This window comes from Tenebrio molitor, chromosome 9 (assembly GCF_963966145.1).
Source record: "Tenebrio molitor chromosome 9, icTenMoli1.1, whole genome shotgun sequence".
NCBI classification, from domain to species: domain Eukaryota; kingdom Metazoa; phylum Arthropoda; class Insecta; order Coleoptera; family Tenebrionidae; genus Tenebrio; species Tenebrio molitor.
In genome coordinates this window covers 9021161-9041048 of record NC_091054.1, presented here as the reverse complement: position 1 = coordinate 9041048, position 19888 = coordinate 9021161, and the positions used below count along the sequence as shown (strand labels likewise).

Genomic DNA, 19888 nt, shown 5'->3' with positions numbered 1-19888 from the left:
CCATTAGGTCCCAAACAAATTTATTGCAGATATTTTAATTGTTATTATTTAGTATGTGCTTAAATTGTTTATTCACCTTGACCCCCTCTTTAAGCTTGACGCACCCACCTCCATAATAGCCACTTTTATAAAAAAAAACAAAAAAATTAGGAGGGTACCGGGTATCCCATGATTCATTGTTTAAAAAATAAAATTAACATTTAAATTCGTTTTATTGAAAACTTACTTTAAAATAGTTTAGTAAATTTTTCCAGAGAAGACTGATCCCTAGGATGCAGACGTACCTACACCGGGGTTTGTACATACATACCTATTTCAATTTTTATTGTATTTTACCGAATAGTTCAGAAATAAAAGAATTTTAAATAAGATAACAATGCCCCGTCAAATTGACGTATCTAAATTATTTGCTGAAAAATGAGTAATCTGTGAACCAAATTCGTAACAACTTTTTACGCATAAACTCTGTTTTGAACACAGCTGGAAAATTAGTTCTTTTTAACACTAATTTATTGCGTAGTCATCAGTAAAAGTGTAATAAAAACAATACAGGGAGATACAGAGGCCACAGCTGAATATGTTATACTCCGTAATCTGAGAAAAAGCCAAAAAAAATTTTTTTTACTGGGGTTGTTTTTCAAATAACTCTGTATCCTTGCAGGTTTCGTTAACTTTTGTTAAGCACATGTCAAGAGGTCATTGAGATATATAATATTGCTAAATATTGTTTATCTTAATTGATAATTAAAAAAGATATTCGGATATAAAGTTTTAGTAGACGCACCCTGTATAATTATTTTATAAACATGATTCGAAAACATTAAAATTAGTTCATACGTTTATTTTGCTTTTAGAATTTGATTTGCTCCCTACTTGCTGGCTGCATTTAAAAAAAGGTTTTCGTTCTTTTCCTTTATTCTAAAATTTTGAGTTGTAAAAACGGAAATTGACAGATAACCTAACAAATACAATCTGACGCATTTTTCATCAAACAGTGTTGCTGGTTCCCGGTTGTATTTCGTTGGTGGAAATTTAGAATTGAGACAGACTTTAGTGATGGCCCACTTTTTTTGCTCCCAATAGTACAGTTGGCTTAAAAAAAAAACGGGAAATGAAATTTGACCTAATGTGAATTGGAAATTTAATTTGTCAATGTATGTCAATTTGTGTCTGTCTGACAGTAGTATTTCTAACACATAAGTGCAGTTTTTTAACCTAAATTCTAAAAGGCTGTTTCAAACTATAAAAATTTAATAAAATCTGACAGAACTTTTTCTGACAGTTCCCGGTTTTTTTTTAAGCCAACCGTACCATGATCGCCTTATGACTTTTTTGCCAATTTTTTTTTTGAACAGTGTCAATATTCAAAGTTCAAAAATAGGCCGGCTTTACCAACTCAATTTTAGCTAAATTTCTTAATAAAACTTGTCCTACTTTTTTCTGTTCGCGACTGAAAATTTGATAATAATTAAATAGACCTTGAGCTGTTTTCTCTGGTTTATTCTGAAGTATTCATCAGTGATTTCAAGCGTGCGTGGAGAAGTGAGGAGTTTATTAAAAAAATTATTAGTTAAACAATTATTTATTAAGCTTACATTTTTAAAACCTTTATAACAGTCAAAATACAAATACAAAACCACGATAATTATTATTGCGCATACAAAATTATTAATTGGCATTACTTGGCTTATGAAAAATACTCCTATAAAACAATTGATTATATTAATTAAAGCGGCTGACATTTGATTTAGTATAAGTAGTGCCAATATAAAGACATTTCAATGGATATAAATGTAAGAAAAAATCAAATAACAGCAAATTAATTAAATTATAAAACAAATAATGGTTATTGATGTAGAAAGTTGTAAGATATGTCTTTTTATTTGATTGATTTTGAGGAAGTCGACAAAATACTTTTCATCAAGGCCCTTAGTTGGGGATGGCGAATACCATTAGGTTGGCAGAGAAACACAAATCCACGTTTGATGTCATTTACAAAAAAATTTGGTTGAATGGTCTCAATATTAATAACGTTATTGTTGCACACAATGGTAGCTTGTCTCTCCGCCTCAGCAGAATCAACAAAAACATCATTGAGACCTAGGAAAAGGTACTTCAATTGTGGTATAGATTTCCAAAACCACTTTGGTATTTCTATGTCGTGAGTATTGTCTCCATCTGTTAAATAATGATTCAAAGTGTCCAAGGTACCAGTGTACACATCAAAATCCAAACTGTTGCCAATGGACATATTTCTTACAAGCATTTCCAAATTGTTCCAGGATCCGTTGTTAAATGTTTTCCACTGAGGGGCAACGTTGAGATAGTCCATTGTTGCATATTTTTGAAATCGATAAAAAAAATCAGCAACTGGAGCCAGGTGTCCTTTGTTCAAATAATAATCTTCATCAATGGGAAAAAATTCACCCAGCTCTATTTCTTGTTGACCGGGAGAGTACAATGTCTTAAGATCGTAACCGTAATAATTACCACTTGTATCCTGGAAGGGGGGCCTCTTTAGAGGTCTAGTAACAATATATTGGGTCAATTTGTGCTTAGAATAATAAGCTGTATTGCTCAAAGGGTGGAAGCAAACAGTAATTATGTTAAGGAAAGTGCCTGATGGTAACACGTATCCGATATTTTGCTCTGTGCACGTATCGCATTGTAAACAGAGGTCGCTTTTAGGTACTTCGCGTACGGTTAAGGGAACAGGACGGTAATTTGTGTTAGGACAAGTTATCATGTTGAAGGCAACAGTTGGATATTGAGCACTTTGTGGCGAAAACCAAGTATTACCCTGACAAGTGAAAAATCCCTCTGTAAGAATCGCGTTGTTATATTGTAATGCTCCTACAGGACAACCGATATAAATGGTGTCACCAAATGGAACTGTTACAGTTTTAACCCCTCGGGTTGTAGGGTAAATAAATTCATATTGTTGGGTCAACACTAATGGATCTCGCGGGTTGGTTTTCCTATACTGCACTTGTATGTCTATTACACAGTCTGAAAAATAACGTTATAAATTTTAGTACTGAAGCCACATTTTACAAAAAAAAATTAAATAAAAATTGATTGAAATTTTTAATTACATATACATACCAACAACTTGTGCTTTAGCGATTTTCAACACCAAAAAGGACACACAAAAAATTAGAATTTTATACATCTTGTTAGTTCAACAGAGTAATTAAACCTTCGAAGAAATACTGTTTTTGAAAAGAGACATGATGGTGTATATACCGGGACATTTTTTTAACACTGAACATAGTCCATACTAATTCCCTATGTTCAATTTTAAAAAACACAGATCAATGAATTGTGAGTTGCTATGCAACCAATTATACACGATCGACAAAAATGGTCGAAATTTTGCAATAATGTTAAAATTTGTTCCAATTGATGAAATTGGTCTATCATGTGTTGTATTGGAAATGTTACGCACATTTCTAATGATCTTATTAACATGAAATAAGTGCATTATGTGTACTTTTTTCGTCAAACAACTTGACCATTTTATTAAACTGTCAAGTACTTATTTTCGTTACCTTGGTTACGTAATTACATACATGCATTGACCTGTGCTTTTTAAAACTGAACATAGGGAATAAGTATGGGCTATGTTCAGTATTAAAAAATGTCCCGGTATAGGTATATACATAATGTGGTATATGCGCAGTACAGTACAGAAATCGCTAAAATGGAAACACTCGAAATCATGACGTGTACATTCAAGGCTCTATTTCTGGATAAAATTGTTGTTGTTATATCTACAGTTAGAATCTACAACTGATTTGATCAGATTAACCTTTGGAGAGTCTGTTTCATGAAATCTTGCCATGATCAGCAGGAGCAAATAAAGAGTCTCTTTCTGATCTGCAATTAAAAAATCGTTTTCGATCCTTTCCGTGGATGGAACGACACCAGCTTCAAAACACTCCAAAAACATTACGGCGAACTTTGTCTATTTAATGGTCCATCACATCAAAATGGAACTGGAAGAATACTTTTGAGTCTGCTTTTCGCGAAGAAATGTGAGCTTGCTGTTCTTATAGACAAAATAATATGGTCCAGACGCAAGTAGTTTTTGAAACAAGTCGTAGGTACCCAGTTTGTTTTTTTTTGACAAAAAAAGATGTTTTTAAGTTATATTGGGTGTGTTAAAAAGGACGGACACCAAAGAAGGTATACAATTTAGGGTTATCATGGAACATGAAGAAAAATTTTTTTTTTGTTTTCGGCCTTTCGTCAACACGCAAGAGCTTTTGGAAGTTACAACTAAACTATCTGTAAAACTAAATGATCCTGTTATTGATGTGGGAACATAATTGATGTGTCAACTCTCAAAGGTGCCCTCAACAGATATCCAAAAATTCCTTTCACGAATACGTTCGAAATGCGTTTCTTCGTCAGTGTTAAATATGATGAAATTTGGTGCGGGGAAGCAGTTTTCAAACGCCGCAACATTGCTAACATGTCGCTGCCTTTATGTAAGAACTCGGTACCTAACTTGTTTTATACAGTTTTGAGAAATTAGCAAAAACATTATCATGTGGATCTTAGAAATGATCTGGAAAAAATAGATTTAAATGAATTAACTCGATCTTCCTTTGTAGGGCTTTATTTTAGTTAAAGATCACATGAAAAGACAACACTAAAATAAAAACCAAAAATTAACCGTCGATAACTTGAAATACCCATATTTCGAGTTACCTAGTTCTTACATTCAGGCGACGATATCATAGTAACGAAAAAAAAAACCTTTGTAAAATAAATGTCAATTAAATTGTGACAGTTTTCAAATTGTTTTCAAAATGAGTTTTCCACAGCTGAATATTGTAATATGAATTTAGCTTATTTAGCTCTTGGTGTCGCAGAAAATAACGCGGTATTTAGCTGTAAAGACATACACCATGCGTTTTGCTAACGGAAGACGTTCCAGTGTGAATGTTATTAGGCGTTTTGACCAACAATTGAGAGAAAAAAAATGTAACCATGGTAACTACATACGGTAGTTTTTAGTAACCTATTATAGATAGCGTTGCTGCCATTTTCATTTTCACTTTCTGGCAGTTTTTTCTTTAACTGAAAGCTGCCAAAAAAATCGTTGTTACAAAATCGGGGTCTATGTTATGCTATGCTATGCTACTAAAACGCTTGTCCGTCCTTTTTGACACACCCGATATAGGGTGTTTTTGAAATACACGTACAAAACAAAACCAGTAATTAGTGACGAGGGATAGAAGTCGTCAAGAAATATTTTTTGTAATAAAAGTCTGCATTTTCGAGATAAAAATATCTAAAAAATTGTTGGTAATTTCCACTGAATTAAAGGTGATTAATAATAAATAAAAGGTGAATTTCACTACAAATTTATGATAGCAACGAAACAACAACAATTAACCATTTCTATATCAACGATTAATGACACAGATTACTTCAGAAAAGGTATTTATTTGCTTTTTTTTTGTTATAATTTTCAGATTTTAGTGCAGGTATTATAAAAAATAGCGTATGATACACGTTTATAAGGGCCTTTAAAGCACTTGCGACGTTAAAAGCACTCCGCTCCGCGTGTGCATTAAAGGCTTCCTTATAAACTTGTACAAAGTGATCAACAAGAATCCAAATCAGAGCAAGCGTTGCAAATTATCGGTCACGTCGTAGCAGAATCATACGCAAATAAGCGTTCAAAGACGGTTCAAAGCATGGCCGTAGACAATTTGTGGTCTCAAACGCTAGTTTATAATAAATCATACCTCATGAATTTTAGACGTTGGAATTATAATTGTGCATTTTATTATTATTATAAGATAAGGGAAACAATTTATAAGATAAATAAGAGCAACATTTTACATTTGTAAGAGTAAGTAAATTATCAGCTTTATTGCCAAACGCGACGCCACTGGCACGGAGATGTTTCGTTTAAATGTCACATTTCAAAATTCAAGGTTGTTGTTGTTGACAATTTAAGTGATTTAACCTAAAAAACAAATCTTCGATTTCGGCAATATTTACAGACGTTTATTGGTATTGTAAGCAATAATTATCCCAGAATAAGTTGTAAAATGGGTTTTACGGTAATCTTGTAGTTTACGTCGCCCAAACTGCGCATCTCATACGCGCAGCCCCATAGACTCTGCATTGTTGCCAGATGTTAATTAGAATTGAATGCATCTTTTAGTTGGATGTGTACGACTCCAATACGTCTGTTAATTGATCTGTTTCCCTGGTTTAGTTTGTGTTTGGTACTTTTTTAACTTTGTTTCGAAACAATGGGTGGTAGAGGGGCTCCTGCACAGAATATAATTGTATAATTAAAATCACCGTCACGTGATGTTAATTGTGAATTTTCTCTTATTCGATACAAATAAATAAGTCTGGCAACGCTGTACACATTCAGCACGGTGCGCGAAGCGATGCGCAGTTTGGGCGACGTAAACTACAAGATTACCGGTTTTACCATTAAAGAGAAGCCATTTTTATTAGATTATTTTCGAAAGAGGGTGAAACAAGAAAGTGAAGACTGGCCTTACTTTGTACCCCCTTACACTGAAGAATTTCAAGCCAAATGTCTGAACCTGATGGTATTGGTTATTAACAAGTTTATCAATGTCTTAAAATTATAATGCCTAATTTTAGTGAATCATAATCCATCATTAAGAAGAAGTCAGGTCAGTCCTTAGTTCAAATTTTAGAAATGGTGCAAAATGTTCGACAAATTATCAAGGAACATCCCTCAACTTCCATAAGGCGTTTAAGACTGCAAATTAAATTGAGTTAATGCACTTATTGCAAAAATTTTGAAGGAGGCTATTAATTTGTTTCCCTTGTGTGTTGCAAGAAATAAAACCCACACATTACCTTAAAGAAATTTTCACCATAAATGAATTTTGGCAGTCCATTTCACCTGACAGCTTCATAAGTGTTCTTGGAAAATATGAGAGGCGAGTTTGACTCTTTCTGGACCACAATGGAGAACATTTGGAGCAGTTTTTGTGAAAACTTATTTTTTGACCTTGGAATAATTTAAATGTTTTAATTAAACTGCTAGAAAAGATACGAGTAAGTTCTCAATTAACCAAAAATGTGAGAATAATAACTTTAGCACTTTTCTTACAGAAAACAACAAAACAAAGAATTCTGAAAAATAATGACTTAAAATTTTGTAACCAAAGATTACGTGCCTTATGAAGGAATTTTATGTAACTGTGTGTTTTTTCCTTAATCAGTAATAAATAATAATTAATAATAACTTCCTTTTAAATCCATTATTCATGAATTACAAACAATTTATAAAGGCAATTAATAATAGATTTTTGAGAGGTAGGCAACCAACAAAACGAGTGCACAGCAATTATATAAAAGTGTCTGATTAGTATACGACGTACGTTTCGATAAAATAAAAGATGAGGTAGCACTCTTGATTTGGTTTCTTGTTGATCACTCTGTATAATAGTATACTATTTTAATATTATTTTATGCGCTGCCAAGCAATTTTGGCCGTTTTATTTACCTCATTAGAGTGCATAAAAGGGTAATTTATTGCTCTAAAGCATTGGCGTAATTTTTATGCTCTAAAGAAAATTCTATTACATGAAATTGCGTATTTCTTAATAAAGTAACAATTTAATTAAACGAAAAATTTACTTCTACTTTAGCATTGTTACAACTATTAATTACAATCGAAGGTAAATTGATTTTTTCTGAAAATATTTGATTCTGTCGATTCTGTCCCTCCACATCTCTAGGCGAAGTAACACCACGGCCATCCACATCACGTTACTACGCGACTGTTGGTGGAGTTTCCTTGCCGATGGGAACCAGCGTCAGCACACAGACAGGGTTGACGTTGTCATCCAGTACTCCCAGAAAACAAGCTCTCCGGCGCCAGCTAAGAAGAGAAAGAGAAACATCAGGTGAGGAGGAAGATGGTGATGTCGCAAAATTTTGCTTATTATGTGATAAGTTGTTACCACAAAACTTAGCGGGAATTGTAAAAATGCAAGTAATTAATAAGAACGCCCCCACGTTCCGGAGATATTCCAGGGAGTATAAGCAATTCGCAATTACCTTGTTTTTTCTGTCACCGATGGCGTATCGTTTTTTAAGAACCACGTTTTTATTGCCAACGGTTCGTACCTTGCAGCGAATGACTGAGAAAATTCAAATCAACCCTGGACTGAGTCGAGTGGTTTTTGACATATTAAAAATTAAATCCAAGAGTCTAGGTGACGAGGGAAAAGATTGTGTCCTATGTGCAGATGAGATGAATATAAAAGGACATCTATTCTATGACATTGGAGCAGATGAAATTGTAGGTTTCCAACAGCTTGGTGCGTCTAAAGACTATTTGCCGGCCAATAATGTACTGGCAATAATGGCTCGAGGCATATTTGAAAATTGGAAACAGCCTTTGGCGTATGTTTTTTTAAATACTTCATGTAACGTAGAGCAACTCAAAATTTTGTTATTTGAGGTAATTGATAATTTACGCAGTCTTGGTTTTCGAGTTCGAGGCTTCATATCTGACGTGGGGTCTAATTTTGTAAGTTTATCCAAACTTCTAAATGTAACAATAGATGCACCATTTTTTTACACGGACGTCCTCGAACAAACGATGAAAATCTATTATTTTTTCGATATATGCCACTTACTTAAAGCATTGCGAAATAATTTTTTAAAATATCTTTTCATTTTAGAATGCGGCCAAATTATAGATGCAAATTACTTGCATCAGTTTTTTGAAAGGGATCAAGGTCGAAATTTACGCCTTGCGCCAAAGTTAACAAGAGTTCATTTACATCCTGGTGCTTTTGACAAAATGAAAGTAAAATTAGCAGCACAACTATTCAGTAACCAAGTGGCTACCGGCATGGAAACGGAATTGTCAACGAATTTATTGCCAGCATCGGCATTTCCAACAATATTAACAGTTTGTTCGATATTTTAAATTCCACGGGCAACATAGACACAGACGAAAGAAATTATAAAAACATATTCAAGGGAGCCGATTACCAAATTCAACATTTACAAAAGATGTTAAATTTGTTTGCAACCGTTAAAGTAGAAGATAGATCGGGAAAAGATGTGACACAAAGAATTAAATCATTACACTGCTGGCAACTTACCATCAAAAACATGACATCGTTGCACCAGGATGTAAATGAACCTCTTATTACACGTCGATTAAATCAAGACTTTGTCGAAATTTTTTTTGGGACAGTTCGTAAACAAAGTGGGAATTGTTACAATCCCACACCTATTCAATTTAAGAGAGCATTTAAAAAATTATTTTGCATGAAATATTTACAACACAACCCACAAGGGAACTGTGACAATGATTTGGCTTCTGTGCTAAGCGCTATTGAAAATATGCCGCATTTAGCTCAAACAAAAACTATTGCCCAAATTGTTAACAGAGCACAACTTCCACAACAACCTTTAGAAATCGATTCGACTGATTATCGTAATATAGAAATTGGCGAACAAAATGTTCTGCGCTACATATGCGGGTTCTTAATTTCCAAATGTTTAAAAAAACACACGTGTCAAATATGTCTGGATTATGCCAACGCTTGTGGTGAACTATCGGAAGATACCCTATTATGTAATTTTAGGGCATACAATACCGCCACAACTTTTGGCAATTTAAAAATGCCACATGAGCATTTTGCTTTTTATGTAGGGCAGTTGGAAAATAAATTTTCAAGTAATGCATTTAAGAACAATTCTATACAGGACAGGGTCGGTTCCAAAATTAAAGATGAGCTTTCTACAGTTGTTTTTGCATGCATGCACTGACTTTCCATCTAACTATTTGCTAGCTTTATTTACGAGAATGCGAATTTTCTATACCTTAAAATATCATAATAAAGAGACTAATAAAAAACCTATAAAGCAACGAAGATTGATAATTTTTTCAAATTTATAATTTAACATTTAAATTATTATTATTATTACGCAAAATAGAAGCTGAGACCGAAGTCTATTTAGCTCCCAGATCAAAACGGAAAAGTAAATAACTATTTCGATTTCAATTGATCGCATCTGCTTCGTCATCGAAAGTGTGCATCAAGTTTGTTTTTAAAGATGTTGGGGTTGGATGACTATGTATAAATATTAGCTAGTACATACTTCTATGAAAAGTCAGTGGTCATGTTGAAAATGTTCATTACAATTTAGGTATACATTTGGAATAATTTTGCAATGTTTAACACATTTAAAAAATATATTTTCTTTAATCTTTTGGTACATATCATTATAATTTGAATGTCCAGGCCCATTCATACTAGAGTGAGTCCTATTTTAATGTGACTGACACATTTGCAAACGCACCTTGGATTTGTTGTTACAGTAGCATGACTTTCTCTTCTCTTAGATAATATGGGGGCCAAAGCTGTTGGCAGTACTTTTTTTCAATTTCCATAATTATGTATAATTGTATTATGAATAGGATATTTTAATCATAATTTTCATTCATAATTGAACCACAACCTATTTCATCTGCTATCAATGTCATAGTATGTTACTTACTTTCTTTGGAGTGGGCAATATAAAAACTTGAAAACTGCCACTGTCTAACCATTGGTGATGGCAAGTTATTCTGTTCTATCTTATTGCAAGATCTGTAATAGTTCTTACTGAATCATTGAAATAGCACACTGTACTCCATCCAGAGATTTGGAATTCCATTGCTTCATTTCAATTCACATTGACTTTCCTAAAAGAACAAAAAAATAAATAAAGAATGCATTTGTTGCATTACTTTGCTTACTTATACTTTATATAAAACATATTTCTAGTTATCGTTTTGACTATTCTTTGTTTTGTTGAATTTTCTAATTAATTTAAGCATGCCTTGCATGGTGACTCAGAAATTATCAATTTCCCTCCTTGTTACACTACCTGTAATTGACCTAGTAATTAACGATTGTGAATAAACCATCTTACAGTAATCTTGTATGTTTCTGATAGGTTTATTTTATTAAGGCTCTCTGGTCATGCTATTACAGTGATCGTGGCAATAACATTATAGCTGAAATAAAAGATAATTTTGTATTAATTATGTAATTCACAAAGATTGAATCAAGGTGTATGCAATGAATATATTGTACAGTTTAATAAATTTTTTACGCACCTGCATTATACATTTTTCTTTTTTATATCCTGAGATGCGAAAATTTCCATTTTTTACACAATACACAAAAACATTATCCCAGTGGCACTACAAAATTTTCCGTAAAGAAAAAGAAACAACTTTTAATGCTTGGTTATGTTGTTCACATGTTGTTTTCTTAAATGTCAGAAAACAAACAGAAAGTTCTAGTGGAATTTACATTTATTAATCAGAGAATTCATAGTGATTCAGGGCTACCATCACAAATTTTAAACCATTTTCAAGGACTTTACTACCCAAACCGTCATTTAGTCGTGTTCATAACGACCCAATGCTTTTCTTATGGACCTGTCATTTAGTGTCGCTACTGGTTATACTGTGGTAATATCTCCACCAGAATCTGCAAGTAAAGTAGCGGAACTGCGACGCAAACAATGTCCGGTATAAGATTTGGGGTCGGGAAGGTTCAAATATGTTGCTACTTTTGATGGAATGTTTCCAAACGTATTTCTGCCTACGGGTTGCGTGGAACATTTCCCATTTTTGTAAAAAATGAAGAATCGATTATGTTTAGTATGTGGAGGCCGCAAAACAAAGTACTTGCGGAAAAGTCCTAAGAAATTTTGCTCATTTTGTATTATAGTAAACCGTCTTGATACTTTTGTTTTCGTTTCAGTTAGTCTTATCAGTATCGCAGAGCCCAAATCCTCAATTTCTTTTGTTGTTAAAAAGCACAACTCTTGCGATCTGCAAGCACCGGCAATTCCGACGATTACAGCAACCTAGAATAATTACAAATTAACTATTGAAATATAAAAGCAACAAAGTAATTTACCTTGATCATTAAATACGTATCATCTGGTGCTTCCGTAATAAATTTGTCAATTTCGCTTTTTGAAAGGACTTTTGACTTTTTAGGTTTGTAAGTATCACATTGTCGCTTTTGTAAGGCATTTTTGGAATTGGTTGGCGCCGTGCTTCTTGGAGTTCAAAGTCGAGACCCAATACGAGCCAGATGCCTGACCCACCCGCTTCACCCCGTACCTCGCCTTTTTGTGTGTAGTTTTGTTTATGTTAACGCACCCCGTCGAGGGTGTAAAGGAGTCTAGCTTCAGTCTTTGTGTTATATGTCGATAAGAAAGCACGTCTCATTTATGCTGTATTTGTTTTCATCTTTTGATGGCATTATAATAAATATTACAACTGATATTCTTACACTTTAAATATGCTTGAAGTTTTAAGTATTTGCTGATGTCTATTTCATTTCTTACTAGCAAGGTGCTTCTTAACATAGAGTAAAAACTCCACAAACTCGAAGACTTGTAGTTGTTGGATTTTTCAAAAAAGTAAGCGAGATAAACATCTTCAGTGTACTGTGTAGTCTTCTTACCATTTTCAGCTAAATTGAAAAATCTTTTGCACACAAAAGCAAATGTCTGCCACTTGTTTACAAAATTTCGTAGTTACGGTAGTTTGGAAAAATTATCAATCTTTGGCTACTTTGTTTAAATTAATACCAAGGAAATTTTTGTGTTGGTTTTTTCAGTTTTTGAGGGCAGCGCATTAAATTTTTTATGCATTACGAGCATAAATTGCATTTTGCTGCTCTTATCGTCTTAATGCCCTCGGCTAGCGCCTCTGGCATCAATATGACGATGCGAGCAGCAAAATGCAAAATTATGCTCTTAATGCATAAATAACTATTAAAATATTATTTGAGTTATTTGTTCGCACTAGTGCAACACGGCCGAAGGCAGCGCACACGCGGGAAATTTATCTTCCCACGTACGTTAGGTAAATAACTATGCTGAACCTTGTGATATCCCCTAACAGCTCAGATTTTTTTGTACTTGCGTTTCAAAAACATCTGTATCAAAACGAGTGCTTATATCTTATTATTCGTCTAAAAATTAGATGTAAGGTTTTTTCCAAAAACATTTCCGTTCCAGATCAATACAAGGTTACTTTTTCCATCGTAAGGAAAATTTTCAAATAGTTGTGAAAGAATTTGTAAAAAACAAAGGTACATACTTACTTTTCTGAATGGGCCTGCTAACAATTGATTAAGATATTATCTAAGATCAGCTATTGAAGTATGTACTTACATATTTTACACCTTTCATAGAAAACTAAAAATAACATGAAGTTTGTTTTTTCACAATCGGAATACAAATAGCAACAAATGTCAAGTGTCAGTTTGAAAATTTTCACGTGCGATTTTGAAGTGTTTCATTATTATATTATTTTCTTGGAAAACATGAATAATATTATTCATGTTTTCCAAGAAAATAATAAGAAAGCACTTCAAGATTGCACGTGAAAATTTTCAAACTGCCACTTGACATTTGTTGCTACATATTTGTATTCCGATTGTTTTTCACAACACACTTGAAAATTTCACAATAAGCTGAACCGCAATTAAAAATTGTTTTTTTTTTTCAGTTAGCTATCGACCAAATTATAACTTTTAATACATCATTAGAGTTAGAAAAAAAAACCCTATCGGACTATGCAAAAAAAACTACGTGTCCATTAAAAAAAAAAGTTGACTATCGTTAGCTATTGAAGATAAGGCAAAAAATAGTTATTTATGTATTAAGGGCGTAAAGTAGGCGTTTTTGGCCCGCGGAGTGAGATTAGAGCCCGAGGCGAAGCCAAGGGCTCTAACACAATAAGGGCCAAAAATGCCCTTTAGGCTAGGGCCACACTACAGACTAAATAATTGGCCGATAATTTAGTCCGATTGGATAGCTTCTGCGCACACCAGGCAAACTAAACTGTTTGGTTGGCTGTTGGTGGCGTTGGTGCGCAGACAGTCGACTATTAATCGGCCGACTCATAGATAAAAGGGCCGACTGCTTATGCACAGTTGATAAAATCAATGCGATTTTAATTAAATATGACATCTGATATAGGATAAAGATATCCTTTACTTCAATATATTGAATACCTTTCATAATCATAAATTAAAAATCAAAATGTTTGCACTGTGCCAGGACTCACTGCTGATTTACTAGATAAAGCTGGTCTTTTTTCAATTTCTTCAATTCTAATAACGCGTCATAATGTGAAGGCGGAGAAGCAATAAAAAAGGGATTGCAAAGGTGGTTTAAAAAAACGTGTCTGAGAAATAAAGGAGAAAGTAAAAAAAAAACAAAAATTTAAACTTTATGAGGGGTCCTAATAGAATTTGAAAGTTCATTCGAATTCATGGTCTTTTTTCATTTTTGGTAATGAACAAAAATAACGAATAATTAACTGTTATTGTCATAGTTCATAGTAGCACGTTCCGACTGCGTCTTTACCTTAGTATTAACGCATAAAACTATTTGTAAAGGAATCTAGTTTAATTCTGAATTATAGATATTTAAATAATAAAGCACATCTCATTTTTTGCTGGAATATTTCCTACTTTTGTTGGTATCTTAATAAATCTTACGCGATATTAATTAATTTTTAATTTATGATTATGAAAGTAATAAAATATATTGAACCAAAGGATATTTCACCGACCGGATAGTCGGTGAATGTGCGCACTCGCATTGTACACCATGCTCTATCAATAGGTGGCCAACTTTCTTGTTGAAAAGGAATTCCAACTATTTTTCGATCAATCTGTCGGCCGACTACAATCGCTAAGTCCTCATACTTATTAAGCAACCAACTAAACTGTCGGCCGATGAAAAGTCTGTAGTGTGGCCCTAGCCTTACGCCTGTCATACATACAAAATTTTTTGCATGAGACACTGCTAATACATTCCTAAATGAAAAAAGAAAATGCATTTGGGACGATACAATAGCACCCGGGCTCCGTCTTGGAAGGTCCTGTATATCCATAGTAATAAAACAATGGTTCTGTTATTTATAAATTTAAATGAAAACCACAATTAAAACGTGAAACTTTCAGTTTATTTGTCTAAATAACGCAGCTTAATTATGTTACAAGGCGAAGAAAATGATAGGTGCTGTACACCATCCGATGTGGCAAAAGCTGCAAATTCAGCAGCCTTGAACTTATTGCCTTTAATGTCAACGAAAATTTATAAAAAGGCATATGGCCCTAGGGCTGAAAACCGGCCCTAGGGCTGAAAAGTGCTATTTTACGCCCGCTAACAGCGTCTTAAAATTCAATTTCACGCCCGCTCGTGCAAAAAAAAATTTTATGGCTGTTTTGTAGCGCATGAGAAACCGTATCTTTGTTTATTTTGTTCATTGAAATCGGATAATAAATAAAAAAGTTACAGGTTGAGGCGTTTTTTATCAAACAGCCTGTATACATGTAAAATTTTAACTTTAACTTAATTTTTTTCTGTGTTATCCTTCCGAGAATGAAATAGTGTAAAATCCATATTGCACATGTCAACATAAGCAGTTACAGTCATTGATTAATTCTTAATTCGTTCTAAAGTATTGTGGTAAACGAGATGGTTGTGCAATCCCGAAGGAAAAAAAGTTGACTGAAAGCTTGAGTTACCTATGGTTTTTTGCCCAAGGAGAAAAAAGAGTCACTTTACTCCATACAATTAGGGAGTAAAGTCGCTCATTAGGTACATAGAGCTCGTGCAAAAAATTATTTTTAACTGTCAACTTGACACTTAAACTTAGCTTAACAGTTAAAGATAATTTACAAATTTTTGGCTTTTTTCAAATAAAGTCGTTGGGTCGTACAAAAATAATTATTACCGGGCTTTTACCTTATACAGGCTGATTCACGTAGCCCGTTCGTTAGAAACTTTCTGATTTCCCAAAATCGTATTAATACGAAAATTGGTAGCCCACTATAGTCGACTGCTCCAAGTTCAAATGAAATATTTTCAAAATGGCGACATTTCCGGAAATACCGGTAATCAATGTCATCTTTTTCACAAAAAAGCGGGGTTACAGGGCTTCATTAAAAATTTTTATAACTCCTGAACCATTGGAAATAAATAATTATTTTTTATTATACCTGAATCATAATCCCTGTTTTTGACACTAAAATGCGTGCGAAAAAGGGCCTTAAAACACTAAAGCTTTAAGGGTTGCTTAGGTAACAACAATTTCACCTACATTTTGAACAATGATAAATACACATTTATACACAATTTATAACAAACTACATGCCAATGAAATAACAACAATTGACCATTTCTATATCAACGATTAATGACACAGATTATGTACTTCGGAAAAGGCATTTCAATTTACTTTTTTTTTCTTATAATTTTGAGATTGTAATGCGGGTATAATAAAAAATAGCGTATGATACACGTCGCTACGCGTCGTGCTCTTAAACTCGTCGCACGTGCTTTAAAGGCTTCCTTATAAAACTTGTATCATAATATACTATTTTTTCATTGAATTTCTAAAGGCCAGGTCGATCGTTTGCGCCATTAGTGAAATTTTTTTATGTTTCATACGCCTACTGCAATTTTTCAAAATTTGTAATTAAAAAATGTCGAACACTTCATTTTTTTAAATGGCAACTGCCATTTCTGATACTAGATGTAAAATAAATGTAAAATTTAATTTTAAGGCTACTTTTATTAACATTGTGTATACTTATTCCCAGCCATTTTGGCGTAATTTCTATTTTTTGAATAAAATATTCTTTTTTTATGAAATAGGTAATTGTTTTATTTGAATTTTTATTCAAAAATCGCATGCAATGAACTGTGGATAACAACAAAATTAATAAAAAAAAGCAAATTAACAAAAAAATGTTTTCAATGAAAACGGTGCACACATTTGCATTAACATATTTTTTTGTTAATTTGATTATTTTTTATTATTCCGTTGTCATCTACTCTGTAGTCGAAGTAGGCGTGAAAACTGAATGTAAAATTTATGGTTGCCGCTCCACATAAAAAAACATCAAAATGATGTGAATAATTGAGTACACACCGTTCACACACCTCCCGTGTGTGAACGGTGCAAAACAACTCAATATTTTAAAAATTGATTGCAAAACAACTCAATATTTCTGGATTCAATAATTAATTTAACAAAAATAAATAAAAATCTCATCACAGCACTTTTCACCTAAAAAATGACAGTGACAGCGACAAAACTGCCAGTTCACATGAAAGCGGCAAAAATGTAATAACATGGGCATGGCCTACTTCGACTACAACCATCTAGAATAACCCTGTATATTTCTAACACATTTCATTACAAATTTTAAACTGGATTGATAAAAAATTCAAAAGTAGATCAAGGATCTTGATCTTTATCGAAAATAAAAATGATAAGACCCACTCGAATGTATTAACTGGTTTATTATTAAGTAAGTTGACAAACTGAGTGGATTGATTGATAAATAGTTTCTATTATTTTAATTTTTCAATGACACAAACAACATAATCTAATCTTGAATTGGAAAATTTTCGAATGAGATTGATTGAATTAATTTATGATAGTTTTTAATTGAAGCTAAAATTAAATATTGGAACTTTAATAATGACAAGGTGATTTCTCATTTATTTTCGCCCAACATTTTTCTAAATCGCCTTAAATTAGTAGTAAAATTTAATAAACAAATAATAGTTAAATGTATACATATAAATCATAAACAATGCACTTCTTCAAGTGGAGTTACATAAGGTAAAGTGCCTAAAATACTTGCAGCATTTCCACGTTGAATTGCCGATGAGATTCTTTGGTAGAAGAAAAATTTTGCTCTAGAATCTCCGGATCCAATCATAAGTTTTGCACCAATGAAATCGATAAATGTTTTACATCCCAAACTCCATGGACCTAACGTTTCGAAAGCTAATGCTTTAAACATATAATTTGCAGCATTGTGCGGCAAGAAAACGAGCTGAATCAATTTTATCACAAAGATTAATTTCATTGGCGATGATTCTTGTTGTATTGATTATATCCCAGCCTTTTTGTAAAAATGTTTCCGTTGGAAATGTTTTACCATTTAATTCAATCCATAATGCAATAGCTGCTTCAGCAAAATGAACACTAACCTTTTTGTCCGTTTTTAGTAATATTTGAAAGACTAGGTCGTGAACACCATGTATTGAACCAAGGAGATATAGTAATGATTCTTGCAGCATTCGATTGCTCTCTTCGAGACACTTCTTTTAAACCGAAAAAATGTTACCTTGTTCTATTAATTTTGGAGAAAATCCCAAGAAACTAAAAAAAACACCCATTTTTTCGATTATAACTTTTTTTCAGATTGCCCCCAGAGCAATGATTCTTGCTTCTATGGAATCCTTCCGTCACATGGTTAAACCCCAAAAAATGAAAATTTATATCGAATTTTTTTAATCTTTTACAAGAGTCGTTTACCTATCCGGGGACACACTGTATAATGAATCTGTCATAAATGTGAGTTTTGTAATGTAAGTAAATTAAAGGTGCTTTTACACATGCACAGCTCACTTGATGAACATTTATATGAAATCAACTATAAATGATTTTTTAGAATCTGCGCCAATTAATAGGTCTATTATTGTATTTAATTTGAAGTCGTTTATGGCATCTCTTAAAGCACTCGTAGTTTAATAAATCTCTAAGAAAACTTTTATCAATATTTCAGTGTATAGTCCATTTTTTTTATTATAGTCCGATGAGCTTAGTCCGAATCAAGAAGTCGACATGACCTGCGTCTGCTTACGACATTTGACAGCAGTGCATGGTGCTACCAATATTTGATAACTGTTTATCAACTAATAGGTAAAATATATTAAAAGTTGTTGAAAACGACACTAAACAACAACTAGGTTTGAACTGTCTGTCGAAGTTTTTCATGTGATTTCTTTCATTTGCGCTAACTTCCTTTAATTGGAGAAAATCAGCGAAGTGGCTGACCTCTGGTGGTAATTTTTGAACTAACGAAATAGGGAAAACAAATGTTTACGTATTGGCCGTAATACATTGCAATCGCCAAAAAATAGCCAAATTCGTTTATTTTTCATAATAAATTGTGCATGAAGTGATAACGAGTACCTCAAAGTGTTATTGTTCCGTGCCGCAGTGTGATATTTATGCTTGTAATAAAGTGTAAAGGGACGGTCACGTGATCTGCGCGCAAAACCAATCTGTGTGGTCGAGTCCATTCGCCCAAAGCCAGTCGATTAATAAAGTACCGACACGATTTGACGTTTACATAAAAGGCAACCGTAACGATATTTTCGCTACAAGAGGCGCTGATATCGCTATTTTGACTGGCTTTGGTGAACATTTGTTCACCAAAGCCCATGGATTTATTAGTAATAATTAGTAATTTATTAGTAATAATTAGTAATATATTACTAATAAATCCATGCCAAAGCCAGTCACAATAGCGATATCAGCGCCTCTTGTAGCAAAAAAATCGTGTCGGTACTTTATTAATCGACTGGCTTTGCATTCGCCGGAAAATAGGGGAGATTTGTCAGAGAGTTGTTTACATGTTTATGCAGTGCAATTTTATTTATACCACTTTGCTTTATACCTACGCTTACCAAGTTCACCCAAGGCTTCAAATCTGTCTTCACAAGCTAACTGAAGATAACTTTACAGTGTTTTCGTAAGTACAAAAAAATAATAGGAAAATTAATTTTATAACCTCACTTTCAATAGCAATTGACTTGTAAATGAAATGAAATAAAAACTTAACTAACACCATCGGAATTTTGTAGGTTTTGTTTGGAATGGCTTCGCATCAAACTTTTGGCCAGCGTGGGAAAATTTTACAGTCAAGCTCGCGAAATTATAGCCAGCGTTATCGCATTTATGAAACACGAATCAGTGTGTTAGAAACAATCAGGAGTTATAAAATTTAATAAA

At 33.2% G+C, this 19888-nt stretch overlaps 2 long non-coding RNA genes across 2 annotated transcripts; one reads left to right on the top strand and one right to left on the bottom strand.

Moving 5' to 3' along the window:
• Positions 1–6480: 6480 nt before the first annotated feature.
• LOC138138333 (uncharacterized) lies at positions 6481–7258 on the top strand. Its single transcript, XR_011162015.1, has 3 exons — positions 6481–6590; positions 6646–7068; positions 7126–7258. It is a non-coding gene; the product is annotated as an uncharacterized lncRNA (long non-coding RNA).
• Positions 7259–7631: 373 nt separating this feature from the next.
• LOC138138332 (uncharacterized) lies at positions 7632–12301 on the bottom strand. The gene is made up of 5 exons (XR_011162014.1): positions 11958–12301; positions 11144–11904; positions 10781–11041; positions 10540–10726; positions 7632–7897 (listed from the first exon to the last, which is right to left on the bottom strand). It is a non-coding gene; the product is annotated as an uncharacterized lncRNA (long non-coding RNA).
• Positions 12302–19888: the final 7587 nt, after the last annotated feature.